This window comes from Parambassis ranga, chromosome 22, assembly GCF_900634625.1.
Source record: "Parambassis ranga chromosome 22, fParRan2.1, whole genome shotgun sequence".
Classification (NCBI taxonomy): Eukaryota; Metazoa; Chordata; class Actinopteri; family Ambassidae; genus Parambassis; species Parambassis ranga.
In genome coordinates this window covers 2,517,358-2,538,632 of record NC_041042.1, presented here as the reverse complement: position 1 = coordinate 2,538,632, position 21,275 = coordinate 2,517,358, and positions in this window count along the sequence as shown.

The window sequence follows — 21,275 nt, the reverse complement described above, 5'->3', positions numbered from 1 at the left end:
CCAATTTTCTTGCTAGGCTAGGCTAATTAGCTCCAGAAGAGAAGACATTTCGGGGAAAAGAAGCTAAATTTTATTGTGAAACTCTGAAGCAACCTGCTTCGTCAAACTACATCCTTTCTTTACCTCAAAAGCTTCAAACGTGTGACAATAACAAGTAATATGACCATAACTGTGCATCATGATTTCCAGGCATTCAGATTATTATTCTAAGACACTGAGCCTCCTGCCAACGTTAGCATGCTGCAGCTGCTATGATAACATGCTCAGTTTGCCTGAGAACATACAGCATGGTGCAGCTTTACACTGTTGAAAACATGAAATGTTCTGCAGGTTAATGTTCAGGTCTGACGTGCTGCTGATTGCTTAACAATGACTGGAAAGTGTCCAGCGTGCTCGTGTGCCTGCCTGTTTAAAGACGCGCCACCGAGCCAAACGGGGCATTGTTTTATTGTTGCTTTGCACAATGTGAGCTATTGAGCCTGAAAATGAACTCACGTTGAAACAGTAGCTTCTGGTCTGAGTTCATGTCTGTGTCCGGTCTCAGGAGCTCACAACGTGTCTGCAGGGCTGGGTGAGAAATAATGTTTCAGTTTGCAGTCTGGAAAGTTTCCACAAAGATAAAATGTTGTTGTCAGGTTTGTGATAAAACTCTTCACATCCGCCTACTTGTTTTGAAACAAAAGCACCCTGAGCTTGCTGATCTTTAAAGAAAAGGATCATCTTTCACTGTGAGTTTGTCATCCGAGTGAGTTTATGTTCCCACAACATCTCAAAACACAAAAAGCTTTGAGCAGATGGAAACATTCGGTCTCATCACTTTGTCCGCTCCGATAAAGTCGTACATGTAAACACGATCCTATGCGGCGGAGCCTCTTTAGGTAACTGATTTTATTTTTGTCATCTCTCGGGTATGTATCTAGGTTGTTGGAACAGGTTTGTGCTCTTGTGTTTGGCAGCTTGTCTCTTTCGGCTCAGCTGCCGGTGATTAATGAGCTGTCAGCGGCGAGGGAGCCATTAAAGGTAGCCTTCCCCTGGTCAGAAAAGATAATTACAGTTGATCACCAGTGCTGTAAGAGTAATAACTGTCTGCCTGTCTCTCTGCCTACCTGACTGCCGCTCCGTGCCTGCAGACATTTCTCCCTACCTTGTCTGGATGTGTGCCAGACATGTTACTCAACAGGCCTCATTAAAATTTTGTGTCCCATCATTTATGATTATGCAGAACAAAACATGACTGATGACTGAGCTTCAGTTTACAGGAACGTTACCGAAGCGTCCCACTGTGTTTAAACACAGGTCACAGGGGCGCAGGAGGAAGAACATGTGCAGAGGAGACGGCGAAAACAGACAGGTTACCTACTGTGCAAAGTTACAAACAGGAAACAGGAAGTCAGGGCCGTAGCATCACTAAATTATGAATTCATGTGCAGATTCATGCACTGGCATAAAAAGTGTTTTCACCTGGATCATAATGATTTAAAAATAAAAGGTTTTTCATTTATTGAAAATCATCCGAATGATGCTGAACGACAGGACAGAGCGGAGCGGAGGGGTCCAACCAGGCCACAGCACACAAAATAAAATAAAATAAAAATGATGGTTTATTGTTAAACTCCACACTATTTTCTGTTGGTCAGCCTTTTGACTTTAAACACACACACACACACACATATATCCACTGCCCACTAATGATGGAGAATGTGAGCCTTTAAGTTCTTAGAAATCACTCCAGTGTGTTGCCACTGAGTTATATAATGAGGACGTCTCTGCTGAGCCTGCATAAAACCTTCAGAGCCCTTTTTAAAGAGATGAGGTGAGTTTAAACCTTCACTCAGCGCTCACAGACTGAAAACACCTCCACACTGTTCTGCAGCAGGCTGCAGTGAATGACCTGGTGCAGCCTCAGAGCTGGATTCATTACTGATCCACACAGTAAGCTGCACAGCAGCAGACAAATTGGTTTCTTACTCAAAGTGTCAAGTCATCTGTTTTATAAAAAAAAAAAAAAAAATCAAACAGGTTCCCTGAGTAGGTCAGTGAAGCAGGAACTGACGCTCAGACAATGGCGTCGTGTTTTCGTTCTCTCAGAAACATGAATACAAGACGAGTGTGTGTCAGGCTCACACGTCAAAACCTGAGCTGATAAAACCTGCCTTTAACAGATAAGTCACCGTCGGGAGTCTCTCAGTGTGTAATGTAAACGCATTCCCACATCTCTGCTTTTAAAGAGCTGCTACTTTTCATATATTAGCACGTGTAAATCATAGCTTTGACAGCAAACTGCTTCAGTGTAATGACCCTCCTTCATGTGGGCTCTTCAGAGCGAGCCCTTGCTGCACATACAGATGCAATTAGCTCAAGGATGACATGCTTTTCATGTGGCGCGAGCCCGCCTTCATTGATTTACTCCGTCTTTCAACCGGACTATTATCAGTTTGGATGTTCTGTGCTCTGCAGCGACCGTCGTCAGCATTTTGAAAGCGCTCCCATACAAAAACTGGAACTGATAAAATGCACATGAGACTTTGGATCAGTGAAGGACACCTATACGTCTTCAACATTTGACAGCAGCAGAGATCCAATCAGCCTGAAATGTACTGAACAAAGAACGGAACCACTTATTACAACACATCCGCACAAAGAAACCATCCATCAATAAACCAAAGACACATCACATCACATGGTTGCACTGCATGGCCACCACATGTCCACGGAACAGATAATCAGGCACCGTACCTGCACTGTGGTTTTGTTCCAGTCTCACTGAGAGCTGATGCTGATTAAGGGAGCAGGGAAACATCCTCAAGGAACTCTGACAAGTCCAGCTGCTCTCCTTCAAGCATTTGAACGAGCCAGGTGCTATTTCACCAGAATCTCTGTGCTCATTGGCCATCAACAGTCAAACCGACTATACTGTCACTGCTGGATCATGGTGCAAACATGCCAAGGGCCACAATCGGAGCAATAAAAATGACTATTAGACTCAGATGGTCCCAGACTATGAAGGTGAACTGTGAGATGATGAACAGATCAGACAAAAGCTGTAAGCCAAATCACAGATGATTTAGCCCCAAAGACGTGAAACACTTTCTACCACCATGCTGCTTTTCTAGACCTTTCGGTGCTTATTAATCGCTTCATCTAATGTCTGAGCTAGCACGTTACAAACAGTGACTGATAGATGGTTCATGTTTTCCACACCACCACCACCACCACCTCCGTATGTCTCCTACATGTGAGTGAGGGTGAACACACTCAAGAATCCCATCAGAATTTTTCTCAGGACCTAAAATGGATGACAGACGGCAAATATTACATGCAGTGAAAATGACAGAAGTGCAGAGGTCTTCTACATGTTCCAATATAAGACTCAGAAACACTCATCACTCCGTCTGTGACCTCCTGCCGCTCCTCCAGGTCATCAGTTCAACACATCGTGCCTCTGAAATTGGCCCCTGGCTCCTTCCTGCATTATTAACTCAGGAGGCTTGAAGCAATATTCCTCCTTGCCAGGAGCAGCGGCGGCTCCTCGGCTGCTGGAGTCATATACAAACATTAGTTCCTCTAATTAAGGGTGGCAATGAAAGTGCAGAGTAATTAGTCAGTGGGAGAAGCGTGCAGCTACACCTCCAGGCCGACAGAGACGGGAGGATCTGAAGCTGCACCGCTCCAGGAAGGGAGGCAATATTTGATCCATCGTTTGTCTTCCATTAACGCTCATCTACATCATATAAATTAAACATTTTCCCCTTCACACACTTCTTTGTTTTGCCACTTAGATTTGTAGAAGAATGAGCGCTAATTACACACCAGAGTCAAAGCAGTAGTCGACACGTTCGCCGCCGACAACAAGCACGAACAACGGCTGCATTGATTTCTGATGACCTGAAGGCTCTTTGGATCTGATCATATCTCAAGCAGGCTGTGATGCTGCCAGCCCACATGCACGAGGAAAAAACAGCACATTTGGCTTCTCACAGATAAACGAGCAGTCGCAGCCAAGAGACGTGTTCAGCTGTGGGTCACAGGGCGTGCACAGGGCAACGTGCAGCTTTGCTCATTTTTTTTTTTTTGTACTGTTGGATTGTTTGGAGGTTTAAAAAAAGAAACTGCCGAAGGAGTTGGCATCTCGCTGCTTCTAAGTACAGCAGGCACAGACTTGCAAAATATGTAATTAACAATGTCAGATCTCTTAACAGCAAGCATGTGATTCAAGTGTTGTCTGTCTGTTATGGGTCTGATAGGTGCTCAGGACTTACAGATGCAATTAAAAAAATGGTGTGATGTCTGATGGGATTCGCTCACCTGAGAAGATCCTAATAATGACTGATAGCCAACACCCTCTGCCTGCACTGACCTTGACATTCCAGAATGATTCAGTGTGCAGGGAGTTACACATACCTGCTGCTGTTTGAAAAAACAGGCTGATGACTCCAAACCAAGAAGTTGGTTAAAACTAAACTTCAAACAAAAGAGTCTCAACAACACAACCTGTGCAGAAATCCTATCAGAGGTGGCCTCGCTTCGCTGCGTTGTTAATTATTTCTCACCTCTGGTATGTCGCAACCTGCAGGCGGTCATCAGCACAGACCCAGCAGGCCGAGCATGATTGATTCCTGAGCTTATTTCACCCCGTTCCCTCACCTGGAGGCGTGGCTGCACGACGAGCTGCTGCTGTCTGCTACCACTGCGTGTTTGAGTGCATGCAGGACGGGTGGAGTGTGGGTTATTTGCATGATTCAGAGACAATAACTCCACCTCAGTCATGTAGAGGGGTGCAGGCTGTTTATGTAGCGCTCCCCTCTGTCGTCATATTGATAAAGGATATTTATCAAATGTTTCTTAACCCTGATTCATTTTAATTAGTTTTAATTATTATCTTGGATCTCCCTTTAATATACACACATGAAATGAAATCATTAATAAAGATTGCAACTATGTATGTCAGCATATGTCTCCTCTAATGAATCACTTCCTCTTTTCAGGTAAGTAATCAGTAAGGCCCCGTTCACACTGGAGAAAGTCATTCCAGCTAGAGTAGGATTGAGCCCAGACAGCCTTTAAGCTGGATGCGTTCAGACCTATTTTCAAATCTGGCTAGCACACAGTTGTGTCCGCACTCAATCCGGCTTCATCCAGCGTGTTTGCTGTTCTCCAAACCACTAGGTGGCGCCTCGTAATATGGCTAATAATGTGGCAAGCCGGATTCGCTAGCCACATTTGCGTTCACACCTGAGCCACATTTGAGCCAATCCTGCTAGATCCACCTCTCGAGGGTGGATCTAGCCGGATTGAAATCAAACTGGATTCAGCCGGATTGGAGGTGTTCACACTCGGAAAAAAACACATCTGGATTGATCTGGATGCGGCCAAATCCTGCTTAAGCCACATTTTTTCCCCAGTGTGAACGGGGCCTAACACAACCCCAGGTTTGAGAAAAATATTTCTCAATTATTTACTTAAGAGAGGATTAATATCTAAGTGAACTAAGACAATGACATAAAAATAGCCTTCAAAATAAAACGTCCCTGAAGGAAAACAATCTATTTGAATGCATAAGCACCATATAACCTTTAGTTTTTTAACCCTCTAATGACTTCAGAAAATTAAGTTTACCAACTTCAAGGTCACATAAACACCTTAATGCTCTGTCTATAGATCCAGCAACTAAGATTACAACACAATAAAATGTACAGTAGCAGGTCTGATGCGGTGCTCGTGTTCATAAGTACCTGAGGTAAAGTTCCAGGCCCGTCCTTCCTCCAACAGTCCCAGGAGCAGGCTCAGCACCAGAGCGGCCTCTCAGCACAGACTCCGTCGGTTGTCTCTCTTCTTCTCTCTCCCTTCCTCACGGGTCCTAGATGCTCCGGCCTCTGTCCGGGTCTCTTCTCTGTCTTCAGGTCGAAAACAGCAGATAAACTCCTCAAACGGTTCAACTGAGGGAGTCAAACGTGAGCTGGAGGAAGTCTGTTCACTTCAGGAACTGACTTGAGTCTATTCCTCAAGGAGGCTAAGCGTTAGCTTTAGCGCTAGCTTTAGCGTTAGCACAAAACGTAAACAGTCTGTACTTCGTGTTAAATTCCTCCCGTCTCTCAACATGCTGCGTGTCTCTCTTCTCACAGATTGTCGTACAAACAACCTTAAGACACAACTCACACATTAACGTAGAAAATCTCCGTATTAAACTTGCTCTTTTATGTTTTTCGGCCGCGCTCTGCTAGCCTGTGTCTCACTCTCTCTCGTCCGTGCTGAAACACATGTGCACTAACGTTCCTGCCAATCGTTATTAACCCCATTTATGCTGGTACAGACGTTTTTTTCAGAAACACATTATTTTACATAAAACAATAAACATATAATACTAATAAAAAACGGGTTTTTACCATTTTTAATCACAACGTTTTAAAAGCATTTAACATTAAATGATATTATCATCACCGATCATCTATCAATAAGTTTTGTTTTTCTTTTAAACTTGTTGCCACATTCTGTATGAAACAGGACAACACACACACACACACACACACACACAGTAAACTACATTTTAATTTCAATCTGTCATTTGTTGAATCTCATGCACCACATTTCCATCCGCTGCCACAGAGCCAGGCCAACTTTAAGCATAATGAGAAGAGTAGTACACACAGATGGGGTACTAAAACAGAAGTAACATTTAAAAAAAGTATTTCTGTCAGGCAGCACTTAATTAGTGGTGAAATGATCATGAGCAGGTGATATCTAGAATGAAATGTGTGATTAAATCCAACATTTTCTTCTTCAGATTATCCCCTGAAAGTGTTGAATAATAAAACATATCACGTCACTTGGTGATCTTTGCCGCTCCAGCCTCTGTGTGTGTCCTGCAGCCACACTGATGCAAACGGCCTGATTAACCTCTCAGCTGCCAAGGTGCTTTTGATTAAGGCTGAGCAGTCACAAGCTGGATCCCCATTACATGTGCATGTTGCACATGTTGCACCAAATTCTAAAAGACAGGACTCCATGGCAACTAAGAATTTTAAACTCCATTTTTCAACATGTATGTTTTTCCTCTTTGTTTTTGTAAATATTGTCTGGTTTTTATTGAGTGTTAGAGACGTACAAATTGCGTGCCTCCGCCTGGATGAATGACGGCTAAATAAAGGTGCAGGAGGAGAAGCACAGGTTAAAGATGGAGCGCAGCTTCTTTGAACAACAGTAGTCAATCAGTCCAGTAAATCCTGCAGGACTGAAACATAATGCTGGCTGGGTTTAGAGCGGGGATGGACTGACTGACACTAACCCTTCCTCAAAGATCCTTTTTGTCTTAAGCGTTCAGCGGTGGACGCAGCAGAGCTAACAGGCCGCTCCTGGTGCTTAGTCAAGCAGTTGTGAAAACACACGCACCCCGGCGCCAGGGATCTCCCTGTGCTTTTTCACCGAAAACCCAGAAGGAGGAGAGAGGGAGAGTGAAAATGAGGGGGTTTGAATTGTGGAAGATTATTGTCCAAGGCTTTAATCGGGTTTCTGAGGCCAGGCTGGAGTCAAGTAATACTCAGTCCGTCTGGAGTGTGGAACTGCTGTCAAAACAAGCTATCGTGAGAATGCAAGGCCCGGCTATTAGAGGGCACAGGGGAGGGAAAAATACTACCCACAAGACCAGCACAGGCAGTTCATATGAAAGTCCACCAAAGACTGAATTCAACATGGAGTAAAGAGCATGGAGTGATGCTTTAAATTCGAATGTGTTAGTGTCTGATTTTGCGCTAAAGTGACTTATCTGCATACATGTGGAGTTAATTCATCCTCAAGGGAAGTGTTCAGGTCATTTTCTCCACCTTCTCCACCTCCGCCTGACCATGGCCCCGAGCTATGCAGCATATCCAACCCAGGTCTGATGCATGAAGCAGCTCATCCACCACAGATCTGGTGCAGACTTTTTCATAATCCATCATTGCTTTTGCACAATTAAAACAAGTCCTCATGAATAAAACACCACATAATGGTTGATAATACAAGCCCCAGATGTGACACATGCTTTATGCTAACAGAACATGTGATAAGGTACAGGACCAGCTACAAAACCTCATGTTGAGAAGAAGGCAGGCTGGGAGTGAGTGTGAGTGAGTGCCCCCTAAAGTTGGGGTTAGGCATTCAAAACAGGGCACAGGGTCAGGTGAAGATCTTGGTTTGTCCAAAAACACACTAGAGACTTCTAGAGACCTGGTGTTACGTCCTCCCGGTGAAGATGGGTTGATGAATCGCTGGTGGCTGGATAAACATGGAGCGTCGACACTGCATGTCGCCACATGTTGCTAACATAGGACCAAGCGGCAACCTTCGGGGCTCAAAGTGGAAGCCCATGCGGAAGTGTCAAAACTTGTAATTCACGCCGCAACCACTGGGGGCTGGCTCCAAAAGTGAGTCATTTCCCATAGACTCCCATGTTAAAATGTCCGACTTCACAGCAGAAAAAAACATGTTTACAGCCTGGTACAAAAAACCACTCTGGTCTCAGATGATAGGTTCTCTTCTAGTGTCGATTGTAGGGGGGTGAATTCAACTCACTCGTTTCAATGGTATCCTGACTTAAAATTACGCATAATTTTGGGCGTTGCCGCTTGAGTGACAGACAGTTCACGTATCACAACGTGAGTTTCCTGCTTCCACGATCGCCCGCCCCCCTAAACCCCGCTCGTGCTCCCCCTTTTTGTCCATATTTGGAGTTTTGGCGGACGTGACGTTGCCAACATGGCGGCGGTCATCAACGTCCTGGAACCTCCCACCGAGCCTCAGAACGGCTCTTCAGAAACAAACGGGTGACGTCACGGAAGCTCTGTCCATAGTTTTTACTGTCAATGCATAGGACCCTACGCTACTTCTCCCGGTACCCTGTGGGATACTGAGTCCATTATAACGGGTTTCATGATTCACTACACGCTGATGAACACACAGTAAAGGGAGTAGTGGGTGGTTTTTTTGACACAGTCATGCAGATGTCGGCCGAAACGTCGGCCCTGTTTTGATTTGTAGTTGGTTCTAGGCACTGAAACACATGGTTAAAACTGTTATTTTAAATTAAGGTAGAGATTGTGGTTTGGAATAAACCGAAATAAGTTTTCCAACCATTTTTAGCTACCGTGGAGCCGAGTCCTGCCAACAACAACATCTTTTTAGGTTTTTTTCTTGTGATAGCGCGCTGTGAAATTTCATAATTTAAACAAATATAACAAAGGACACGAGCAGCTCCTCTGATCGGCCCAGAGACTTTGAATTTCACTCATAAAATGTGGAGGAGTTTAGTCAAGTTTGGTTGAACTTTTCTCATAAACCGAATATATTCTGCTGGGTGAGAAAACATGCCAGCGTATCCCATGATTCTCTGTGATCTCTGCGTGTGTTTTGATGCAGCTTCACATCCAGGTGCTGCATATTAAAAACAATATTTTTTATTAACACTGAAAACAGCAGCTTTAGCAGAGGTTTGCTCTCACACTGCTTTCTACATTGTGTTGTTGTTGTTGTTGTTGTTTTGCAGTGAGTATTTGTGAACGATGTGTGTTATGAAACGTTGCTTTTATAAAGTTAAATAAGCCGAACTAATAGAGAGAGGCGGGAGGCGTTTATGTCTGAATGTTGTGTGTGTTTTAAAGCACTCTGCAGCTCGTGCTGTTCATGCTGTAGTAGCTCTCAGACCTCTTTCTATTACCGTGTGTTATTTGCGGTCTTCTATTTTGGATGCGACCTATTTAAGAGCTGGTGTGTGTGTGTGTGTGTGTGTGCAGTCCTTTCGCCCCCACAGAAACACTCAGGTTACTATGCTGCAGTAATTACGCTCCCTGCTTTTAGCTGTCATAACACTAAATGTTTGGGCTCGGGGAGAACAGGCGAGGTTGTCACACCGAACAAAACCGCTAAGCAGACATAGTAACCCGTGTTTAAGCGCAATATAACATCACTGACAGCAGGAGGGAGCATGAAAGTGGGCACTCGTGCCAGACAATAAAAGAAGAAGGAGAGGAAGAGATAAATATATATGTATGTACGTGGAGGGAGAGGAGGAGGAAGGAGGGTGGACTTGGCTGCCTTTGAACTTACTCTCAAAGAATTCTTTTGAACGTTGTTTATCACCTTTAAGATTTTGAAAGGCAGACAGGAAAACAGAGAGGCAGCAGACACAAAGGCAGATGAAGACGCTCAGTCTGAAGGAGTGAACGGTGGGCTCCTTCGTCCTGAGCTGTAGTCCAGCTGGATCCTCCTTCATCCAGACCATCCTGCCAGGTCCAGTGAGGTGTGATTACTGTGCCGGGAGCAGACTGTTTGCAGATGATGGATGATAGTGGGAGCCGGCTGGTTCTGACCCAGCTTTGAATCAGCTGCGGTGTGCACAAGATTGAATTTTATAAATAAACCACAGATGTAAATGAGACAGATATTATTTGGGCTGAACTTTTCTCTCTGAGCCAAAGTTGTGTTGGTTTCAGCGGCTTCTTCTGCAGGTTTACATCTCTGTCTGCTGCCAGCATGTTAGAAAAATGATCCCAGAAGAAAAACTTTACATGGTTCGCTGGTGGTCTCGCTCTCATATGGATGAGTAAGTAATTATTACTGAAATCTGTAATTCCTTCCTTTTTTTGGCCGCCCCGGGCAGCTGTACCGTAACACCTTGTATAGATGTGCATGTAAAATCCACACAGCAGTTGGTTTGATCAAGCTTTCACAGATTCATCCTGTGCGGGGTCGTCCCAACTGTCAATGAGCAAGAGACAGGACACACGCTGGACAGGCACTCACACCTACAGCCAATTTAGAGTCTCCAATTACTCTAACGTTCAGATCTGAGGAATGTGGGAGGAGACACATGGCAGACTCCAGCCAGCCAGACAGATAACTACCCATCAGGGCCCTAGTCATTGTTGTGTGTCCTTGGGCAAGCCACTTTACCCACAGTGCACTCTGGTGTATGAATGTGTATGAATGAATCGGCAATGTAGGCGCACCTTGGCAGCCACGTCTCTGTCAATCTCCCCCAGGGGAGCTGTGGCTACATCTGTAGTTTACCACTGCCACTGTGTGAATGTGGTGTGAATGAATAATGCATCTGTAATGCATCTTTGAGTGTCCTAGTGCTATATAAGTTCAATGTATTGTTATTATTTTTATTATTTCAACCGCTTATCTGGGGACAGGTTGTGGGGGCAGCAGCAGGGACGCCCAGACTTCAGTCTTACTGGACACTTCTTCCAGCTCCTCCAGGGGAATCCCGAGGCGTTCCCAGGCCACGAGACCCCGGGGAAGACAGATAACTATAGGAGGCTTAATTAGGTTTGCAATGAGGTGGGGAAATATGTAGAAATATCAACATATCAACCCCGTCAGCATGTCAGATGTTGACAAAACGTCAGCATCCCTGCTATCAAGCTCTCCCCTGGAGACATATGTGCAGTTCTTGTCCATTTCTGCTGCTCCTCCACGACTCTCTTTACTTTCAGTGCATGGGTCAGTTCAATTAAAACGTTTTCTCTGATGCTTGCACTTCATTTTAATTCCAGATCTCACAGACTTCACATCAGACAGATGAAAACGCTGCACAACTGCTCATTTCCTTCCTTTCTAAATGTATTAAAGTCCAACATCCTCCCTGTTAAAGGACCATCCTCCTCTGTTTCCAAGGTAACTGGCACCTTTGGTGAACCTCACCCACAATGCAACACAAACATGCCTACATGTTTTTTTGTATGGATTTCCAATTAAGGTTAGCCGCCGTCGTTAATCACACCATTACCCTGGAGACCGCTGGGACTCTAAGAAATTGATTTTGAGTATTACAATCATGATTGCTTTAATGAGACAGTTTTTATAATCAACTGATGAAGAATGTTTGCTCAAATGAAATTAGCACTTTAATAACTGCATTGGAGGCCGGCTTCAGTGCTATTGATCAGCCAGTCATTCCTTTACGTACCTCGACAGTCTGATCACGTTGTACTGAGCGTTTTTCCACGGCTCCCGGTGTTTGCAGGGAAACGTCAACACACAAATCCTGTCATTTAGGAGGTTATTTCTGACGCGATCACATGCACAAACTTTCTTTGTGCTTTCTGTGACTGGAGTGCAGCAGGCTGAGGGGGTGTTTTGAAGGCAGCGGCTCGTCCCCAGGGGCAGCGAGACAGGTACTCAGCGCACAAAGAATCTAAAGACTGTCACATATCCGGTCCGAGTGCGGAGCTGTTATCCACCTACACGTACCAACACATATCTCACATTCTTTACTCTGCAGCCTTTGAGGTCAGATGTGTATGTACATGCACGACTGTACATTTACACTCATCTAAAAACCATCTAACAAACAAACTTAGGTCAGCACTTACATGTTTTCAAGGTTCAAACCCTGCAGGGCTGTCAGCGGGTGACCAGGTGTGAAGCTGCAGCCCCAAAAACAAACTGCCCGTTTCATCTTCATCTGCAGCATGCATAATGCATGCCATTGATTTCCAGCAGGCTTTGAAGGCTGCACATAAAAATGTATACACTGTGACTGTATGGTGTCTTCCTAAGCCCCGTTCACACTGGAGAAAGTCATTCCAGCTAGAGTAGGATTGTATCTGGATAGTCTTTAAGCAGGATACGTTCAGACCTATTTTAAAATCTGGCTATCACACAAGCGTCCGCACTCAATCCGGCTTGTTTGCGGTCCTCCAAACCACTAGGTGGCGCCTCGTAATATACAGAGTCCCTTCCCTCGGCTAGATCCACCTCTCGTAGGTGGATCTAGCCGGATTGAAATCAAACTGGATACAGCCGGATTCGAGGTGTTCACACTCAGAAAAAAACCATCTGGATACATCTGGATGCGGCCCTAATCCCGCTTCAGCCAGATTTATTTCCCCAGTGTGAACGGGGTATTGCTCCCTGCTGCTGTCATCGACACAGCGCGCAGTGACGCCTGACCCTGCGTTTACATGTGTCCTTGTTATAATGACCACAGAAAGCATCAAGGGTTAATGCACAATTTTCTCAGGAACGTTGACATGCTGTGCTGGTGAAGAGGCAGCTGATCCAGTCAGTGTCTGTCTCCATCCTCACAAAGGGTCCTAAAATTTGGGTGATGACTGAAGGAATTTGAAATGATCTTTTCTCCGCATGGTGGTCCGGCTTTGGAGATCTGGTAGAGGAGTCGGTTTAGGAGGTGTGGGCACCTGAAGGTCTCCTCTATACCAGAACATCTGTGTGGAGTTCACAAGACTGACCCAGGACCTGCTGGAGGGATCTTCTGGGGATGCTCCAGGAGAAGCTGGAGGAGGTTACTCACCATCTCTGCTCCCACCTGTTGCTACCACGACCCTGATGGACTGAGTGGTTTAGAAAATGGACGGATGTAAGCTCAGTCCAAGACTAAATATAAGTAGTTTTCCATGGCATGGTGGAGGTTTTAGAGGCTCCATCCATCATCATGTTATCGGCACTGAGTCATAAAAAGGAAAAGTTGTCATTTTAACATGGAGGTCTATGAGGATCGACTCATGTTTGCAGTCTGCCCCTAGAGGCTGTGGGAGTCACTGCAGTGTTTGACATGTCATTGTTTATATTTACATACCGGTTCCTTAATGATGTTTGAGTACTAAAAACTTCTGCACTTTTGTTGAACCCGTGGAACCAGTTACTACTTGTACATGCATTATCAATTCAAACACAAGACAAATTCAGCTGATCTGGATCAACTAGAATTAACTAAATCAACTGTGATCTGGAGCTATTCTCGGTAACACATTAATGCACTTCTCTTCTACCAACAACACGGATCTTAACAGGCTCACAGAGGCGTTCACGTTTGATGCTGTGGGAATGATGTAACCGGCTCTCCAAATGAGGCAAAACCGCCTCTCAGTTCATTTACAGAAGCACCGAGGGAGAGGACTTTACTGTACTGTTTGATTGACGGGTGAATAAAGCACGGGGATTAGCTCTTAGCAACAAAGATGGAGACAAAACTAAACACGACGAACACAGTGTGTCACTTGAACATGAATGGAGGGAATTATGTGGCTGCAGCATTTTTAATACATTCATGAGCTGCTCTGTCCGGGTTGTGAGGATAAATCTGCCTTTATGGTGCCATAATTGGCGCTTTTTTTTTTACGACGCACTGATAAAATATTGATCTGATCTGAGGTGGATCTCCTCCTCCTCCTTCTCCTCTACACACACACACTTTCCCACAATTTTCCCCTATAAAGTGGAGAATGTGCTTAATCCCATGCAGAGTTATGACATATGGTCAGTGGCTTAAGGGATCCGGAGCCATCTTAAGATGTGAGTGGAATGCTATTCCCGAAGGGGAGCAGGAAGGTAAATAAAGGAGACAATGCTCAGCAGATATGGGAAAATATTGACATGGCTGACCTCGCTGCTTAAAACTGATTAAAGCCGGTAACATCTCACAGCTGTTTACCTAACGGTGTGATTCTGCTCCCAATTCTCGGCCCAGATTTTGGCAGAATCACTCAAACTTGTTGCAGTTTGGGTCTATTTCAGTTGTTATTTATAAAAGGTCTGATCACATTGATGATGTTCAGACATAAAAATGCATATTTAACATATAAATGACATCAAACCACACTTTTTTTCGTGGCTCTCTCTCACAAACTCGTTCAATGCAAAAGGATTTTACCGGCCAACACTTTGTTGTTACACACTCTGAAAACAAACACCGCTGCGTGTGTTTCCCTGCTGACCTCACAGTCTGCATGATTACTGAGCTCCTGTGCTGATCAATAAAGATCAAAAGTCAATAACGCCTCCTGCCTGTTTTTGCTTGAGGAGAGGAATCTGAAGGGCAAAGTGTCTTTACTGAGCGTGCTCAGAAATTATGAATTAAACATGGATTTAACACAAAACAGACAGATTGTGTCTTTATTTAAATTCCTTGGTATCAAATTCAAATAAATACATCAATTAAAAATCATATTGAGTAATAATAAAGTACAGTTGAGCACAGCGATGGGTCTGCTTTGAGTTCTCGTCATCTGAATAAAAGACAAACAACAAACAGCCTGCAGCTTCACCGACAACTTAATGTTTCGTCTCCAAACTCCTCATCAGGTCCGAGGTCCAGGTGTGACGACATGAAGAACCACTTTATGGGGGGTTTTGGGGGGTTGGAACTCTGTAAAGCGGGAGGACACACATAAAGTCAGCTGCACTGCGGCTTTAAAAGAGACGTCTCTAATTGACAAGTCGCTCCTCCTCAGTGTTTCAGACGAGAACTCCTCTCTGTTACGCCTGTTTTCTCTGCTGGCCTGGATCTGATAACAAAACCCCCACTTTAAAACACTCCACACACACACACACACACAGACAATCACACACTTAGTTTCAGTTGCCTGCACACAGCATGACAAGCACAAGCAACAACAAAAACAGCCACATGCACGCTCCCATGTATCACATCATATTGTGCACGCACACACACACACACACACAGTGACACACTCACATGCAGAGAGGGAGGAGTCAGCGCTAAAAGACTTGTAATTTGTGTTTTGCCAACAAAGGCTGGCTAATCCTGCAGTGGGCTTTGTCGCAGCTGCTATTGTGTGTGTGTGTGTGTGTGTGTGTGTGTGTGTGAGAGAGAGAAAGTGAAAGAGAGAGATGGAAAGGGGAGGGTAAAGGAAAGAAATGAGAGTGACAGAAAAACAGAAAACTCTAGAGAAAGTGTGAAGAATGTGTGTGTGTGTGTGTGTGTGTGTCCCAGCTGTGTGTGCATATCTGTGGGGGGGTGGGAGTGTGTATTTGTCACCTCCCCCTCCTGCAGTTTTCTGCATGAAAGAGCTCATTTCAGCCCATCTCCTTCTATTCCCGGGGCCGCTCCTCCTCAGCCGGGCTCAGACCTCTGCTCCTCGGGCGGCCCATGGTGCCGAGAGGTCGCGGGGGTCGCAGGAGGGAGGGAGGGGGTGCGGGAGCGGAGGGCCGCAACGCTTGTTGAAGTCGTTTAGCTTAAGTTGGCGATGATCTCCTTGATATCTGCGAGGGAGCCTGAGCCGAGTCCAAATAGAGTCACCAATGTGTGACAGGTGGAAAGAGAGCGAGCTAATAGCTTTGGAGCGGTGTGGGGCTTTTCCCTTCCACCCTGCTGTCCGTCCTCCTCCATTCACTGACTTAAAGAAACCACTGAATCAGACCTACCTTCCAGTGACAAACAGAAAGGCTGCCCAGCAGGAGGCTAATCAGAATTAGGCAAATTCATCAGCTGTCACAAAGTGTCTCCAATGGGGGGGGGGGGGGGGGGGGGGGGCAGGTATCACGGGGCTTGTTCGCCTTTTATCCTCAAACCCTCAAAGTTTCATCGTGTCAGATCTTTTCTGTAAGAATCTGCTGACGGCCTCCTGAAGCCTGCACATTTTGCTCCACAGTGGAGAGCGGAGATCATAATCTGCATGTGTGTGAGTGTGTGTGTGGTGATACAGTGACGGAGAATGCAGGTGCAGCTGTGCAAAATATGATTTGGACACATGCAGCAGTGGGCCAGATCACAGCTGTGATTATCAATAAGCAGAAATCAATCAATGACGGCTGGTCTAAATAAAAGAAAAGATTCATTTATTTAAAGGCTTCAATATAAATACAATAAAAACCTTTGAAAGTCTTTAAAAATGGCACAACTAAAGAAAACTGGACCCACCTCTAATAATCTCTAATAACTGCAGAGTTTATTAATCCCATCTAAATCTGCCTTGCAGGATAAAATCACATCACCCTGCATGTTTTATCAAACCAAGAGGTCCAAACATGACTTCAGGAGCCTCGTGTTGCTGCACAGAAAATAAGTTAAATTAGGCTGAAATCATGGCAGCGTGCAGTAACATGCATTTTGATAGATGTTATATGAGAGTGTATTTTATAATTTTGCAGGGATAACATCAGTAAATCAGAGGAAAACACAGGCTGTAACAGGCCGTAACACAAACACACACAGGTTTGTACAGGCCCACATCACTGCTCTGTAAACACAATTATTCTTAAAAATAATTCCTTACATACCATTATTCTTGGAACTTAAAATATATAAAATGTTATCACTTAAGTAATTCTGGCCAAAAAAATCCTCAAACCTCATCTGCCGGGAAGAAGCAGCGCTGACAGGACAGCCTGGCTCACCTGCAGCTCCTGTCAGCTGCCGCTCCGCCTTCTGTGTGACTGGTCGGGGCCAGCTGAAGGGAGGCGATGATTGATAAATGCTGCGACATACCTGTGAACAGATCTGTCTCTGCTGAGGGCAGAAAGCAGCCAACTTCCACCGCAATGCAAACAGCAGGCTTTGATTTCACATGTTTACACACCTGTGACCTGCTCCGATTGACTGTCAGCAGCACTCTCTCATGTGATGGATGCAAAGCTTCTGCCTCATCCAACAGGACAGAAACATAGTGTCTTATTTCTCAGATGATTGTTAAAAGATGCTCTGAAATGAGAGCGTTCTTCCTTTCAGCTCATATTAAGGAAGGATTGCTGACTTTAAAGATCCTATCAGGACGTTGGAGCAGGCAGGGCTAACATGCTAACACATTTCTACTCATTAGAACTCATTCCTGCCTGCGCTCTAGCTGTGTATGATCATTTTAATGTGCAGGTTAACTCACACTGGCCCCAGGTAGCTAGCCTGAACATGTCTGTTTTATTAGTAACACTTTATGGTGGTATTTGAGCCTCATTTTCTAACATGTCAGATTAAAAATAGAAGAAGCCGTCAGTTAGAGCTCAGCAGTGTCTCCACAGCTTATTCAGGTCACATTCATGTGTTCACTCTGAGTTTAAACAGTGATTAAAGCATCAGTGTGTTTCCTGCACCTGTTTGGACGCTGATGAAGCTCCGTGTCACTTCACAGCAGGTGAGATAACATCTCTGGCAGGCTGTAAATCACGTCTGACTCAAGTCAGTCGTCGAGAGCTGCCTTCACCCGAGCTTTACGAACAGGTCTGACTGGCAGTGTGAGTCTCACCTGCCCCTCCACCTCTCCACCCACGCTGCTGCTGCGCTTGCAATCCAGCAATCCTGCAATCCAGCGGACGAGCCGGGCGCTGCTGTGCAGAGAGTTTTGCCTCTCTGCCCTCCCACACAGTCATTAAAGCAGGAAAAAAATCAAGCTGGTGTTCTCTGATGTGTGCATGTGATGAAAATGGGCCATCAGTCTAAAAAAAAGTCCACACATGCAGGTGGGAGAAACCTTTAAAGCACTTTACAGCCAGTGTCACTGTGCTGTACGTCACTGAACCTCCACCCACCCAGCACCTCTGTGCTGCATTACCCCCCACACACACACACAGACCCAGCATGCATATTCTCCTGCTCTCTGAAACCCATCTCCTCTCTCAAACATGTCTTTCTTTCAAGCTCTTGGTTGTAGCTGCAGCTTTTTGAAGTCGGTTATGAAAAAAATAGGAAGCTAAAAATAGCCGCTGGATGAGAAGCGGGCAGAAAATAGCCTTTCATCTGTCTCTGCTGCATACATTTTTATTCCTGCTCCTTTATTCCTCGACAGATGCAGAAAAAGGAAAACCTGAGAACACGTATGATGATTAATCTCAGCCTGGGATGGAGGTAAATGAGCCTCTGACACGATGGCCTGTGTGAGGCTTACACCACATTTAGACCCTTTAAAGGTCAGGTAGGAGATTTCATTCTGATGCACTTTTTGTTAAATTAGTGTAACTTCTCTTTACAATCCGATAGCAGCCATATAGTTCGGCAGTTTCGCTTTAAAACGAAGAATATGAATCATCTGTGGAAGCTATAAAACACTAAAAACATCAGCCAATCCTCCGGGTGGACCCTGCGTGGAGTATTGGCTGGTTGTCACTCTCTTCCTGCTCTGTGCACCAGAGAGGTACGTGCATGATGGCCGAAGTCACAGACCGCAGCTCGTCTTCAGGTGATGTGCGTCCATGTGATTGGGAGGCGTGGCTTCGGGGTGAGCTCCGAGAGAAAGGGGCGTGTGTTTACTTTGGAAACTGGCTGACTCTCACTGAACTTTCAAAATCTCCTACCCTACCTTTAAGGTGACGAATTGTAGATAAGAAGGACAAACTTGTCCTCTGAAGCATCATCCATCACATTAGAGTTCATCAAGAACCATGAAATGATTTCTAATGTTCTAACAGGTCATCTGGTCTAACCAGCTTTTGATTCTGTGAGAATGAGTCGTCCTTTTGTGTCTTTGGATGCTGAGCACGTCCTCCAGGACAGGGATGCATTATGAGTCCATACAACAACAATATTGTTGAGAATACACACACAGCTGCCTGGTTGAGACCACGGAGGAGTAGTTCAACAGACCTGTAAGTCTCACGCTGTTTCTCTGAGCTGCAATTTGACACAGTTTGTGCTGAAATGGTTTCTCTGTCCGTCCTGCGGAGGACTCCTCCTCCTCCTACTGTTGCTGCTTCTGTGTGAAGAAAAGCACTAAACAGACATTTCGATCTGAAATGTTGTTTTTACCCGTGCTGATGAGTTTGTGTGTCATACTTTAATGCTACTTTCCTGTAGCTTCTCCTCCTCACCGCAGGCCCTCCGGCTCTCTGTCACTGGACCAGAAGTAGCCCCCAGGTGAACACACTACCCAGATGCCTCAGTGTCATTACCAATGTAGTGTGATCAGAGCGCTGCAGAGATAAATGTGAGACACTCTGATAATATGAGGCCGAGGCACTGCGAGGAGACGCGGCTGAGTTTGTGTAACCTCAATATAAAGAGCTTGTATGCGGTCCTGGCTGTGTGCCGGCGCGCCACTGGGTGCACTGTATGTTTGTGTAGAGAAATGTATAGTCTGCTGTCTGCTGTGCGTGTCTCGGATTGTGCTCTGGAACTGAATACACAGAGTCCTCCAGCCGAGAGGGAACTCAGATCAGTAACAGATTCACAAGAAACAAGATGTACATGCAAACAAAGGTGTGTTCAAAAGTGTGGGAATTTAAGCTGTCATTGCCTCATGTGTTAAAAACAGAAAGGCAACATACTTTATTTTGATTAAACCAAACCTGCACCGGCCTGACCCCCCTTGAGTCCCACCCGGCAGGTTTGAGGTCCTCTGGCTGTGCCGTGCCAGGTGCAGTTGATCACTTGTACACTACTCAATGCATGAGGTCCCACTGTAGCACGTCTGAGAAGTCTCAGAGCGACTCTCTGCTCTGCAAAACACACAGAGACAGAGGACGTGCAAAGGAGGCCTGAAGACCAAAGAAGGGGAGAACAAAGTAAAACTTTAGCTCTGATTTGGATCTAGGCTGCCGTCACTCTGTCATTTTAGCCTTATAGCTATCTGCATGCATTTTCAAGTTATGAATCCTGTAGTTCCTCAAATGGCCGCTTGGTGGCTGGTGCCAAAGGTGAGTCAAACCCATTGACAGTAAAAACTATGTCTGTTTCTGAGGAGCTGTTTTGAGTCTCGGTGGGAGGCTCCGGGACGCTCTGACCGCCGCCATGTTGGCAGCGTCACGTCCGCCAAAACTCCAAATATGGACAAAGAGGGGGAGCACGAGTGGAGTTTAGGGGGGTGCAAGGTCATGGAAGCAGGAAACTCGCGCTGTGACACGTCAACCATCTGTCGCTCAAGCAGCAACGCCCATAATTATGCATAATTTTAAGTCTGAATATAATTAAAACGAGTGAGTTGTAAAAAAATTCACCCCCTGTCCAATTGACACTAGAAGAGAACCTATCATCTGAGACCTGAATGGTTTTTTTGTACCAGGCTGTAAACATGTTCATTTCTGCTGTGAAGTCGGCCATTTTAACATGGGAGTCTATGGGAAATGACTCGCTGCTCAAGTTTGAGCCCTGAAGGTTGCCGCTTGGTCAAACCCCAGACTTTAGAACACATGTAGATCCGCATTCAGTCAGTGCCGAGACTTCAGAAGGAAAAGGACCTGTTTTATAAAAGATTCTCCACATTTCTGTGTCTCCACCGTCTCCACCTTGATCCAATAAAGTTCAATAAAGGCTTTCACACTGTCTGGCTGGCAGCGAGGAACTCTTGAAGCCACCCTGCAGCTGATACACAGCAGGCTGAGTTTTTTTGTTTTTTTTGGACGCTGCATGCTTCTTGCCAAACACTCACAGCTGCCTGCTTAAGCAAGATATCAGTTGACGTTCAGATCTAACAATTAGATAAGGCTGCTTTGTTTGATCAGCCTGAAGTGTTTCAGCCTGCGGCGGAATTAAAAACAACACACCGGGCTACCTGAAGATGTCGCCTCTTTAATCAGAGTCTGATTCAGCTCCCTGTCTGGTTCTCTGGGAG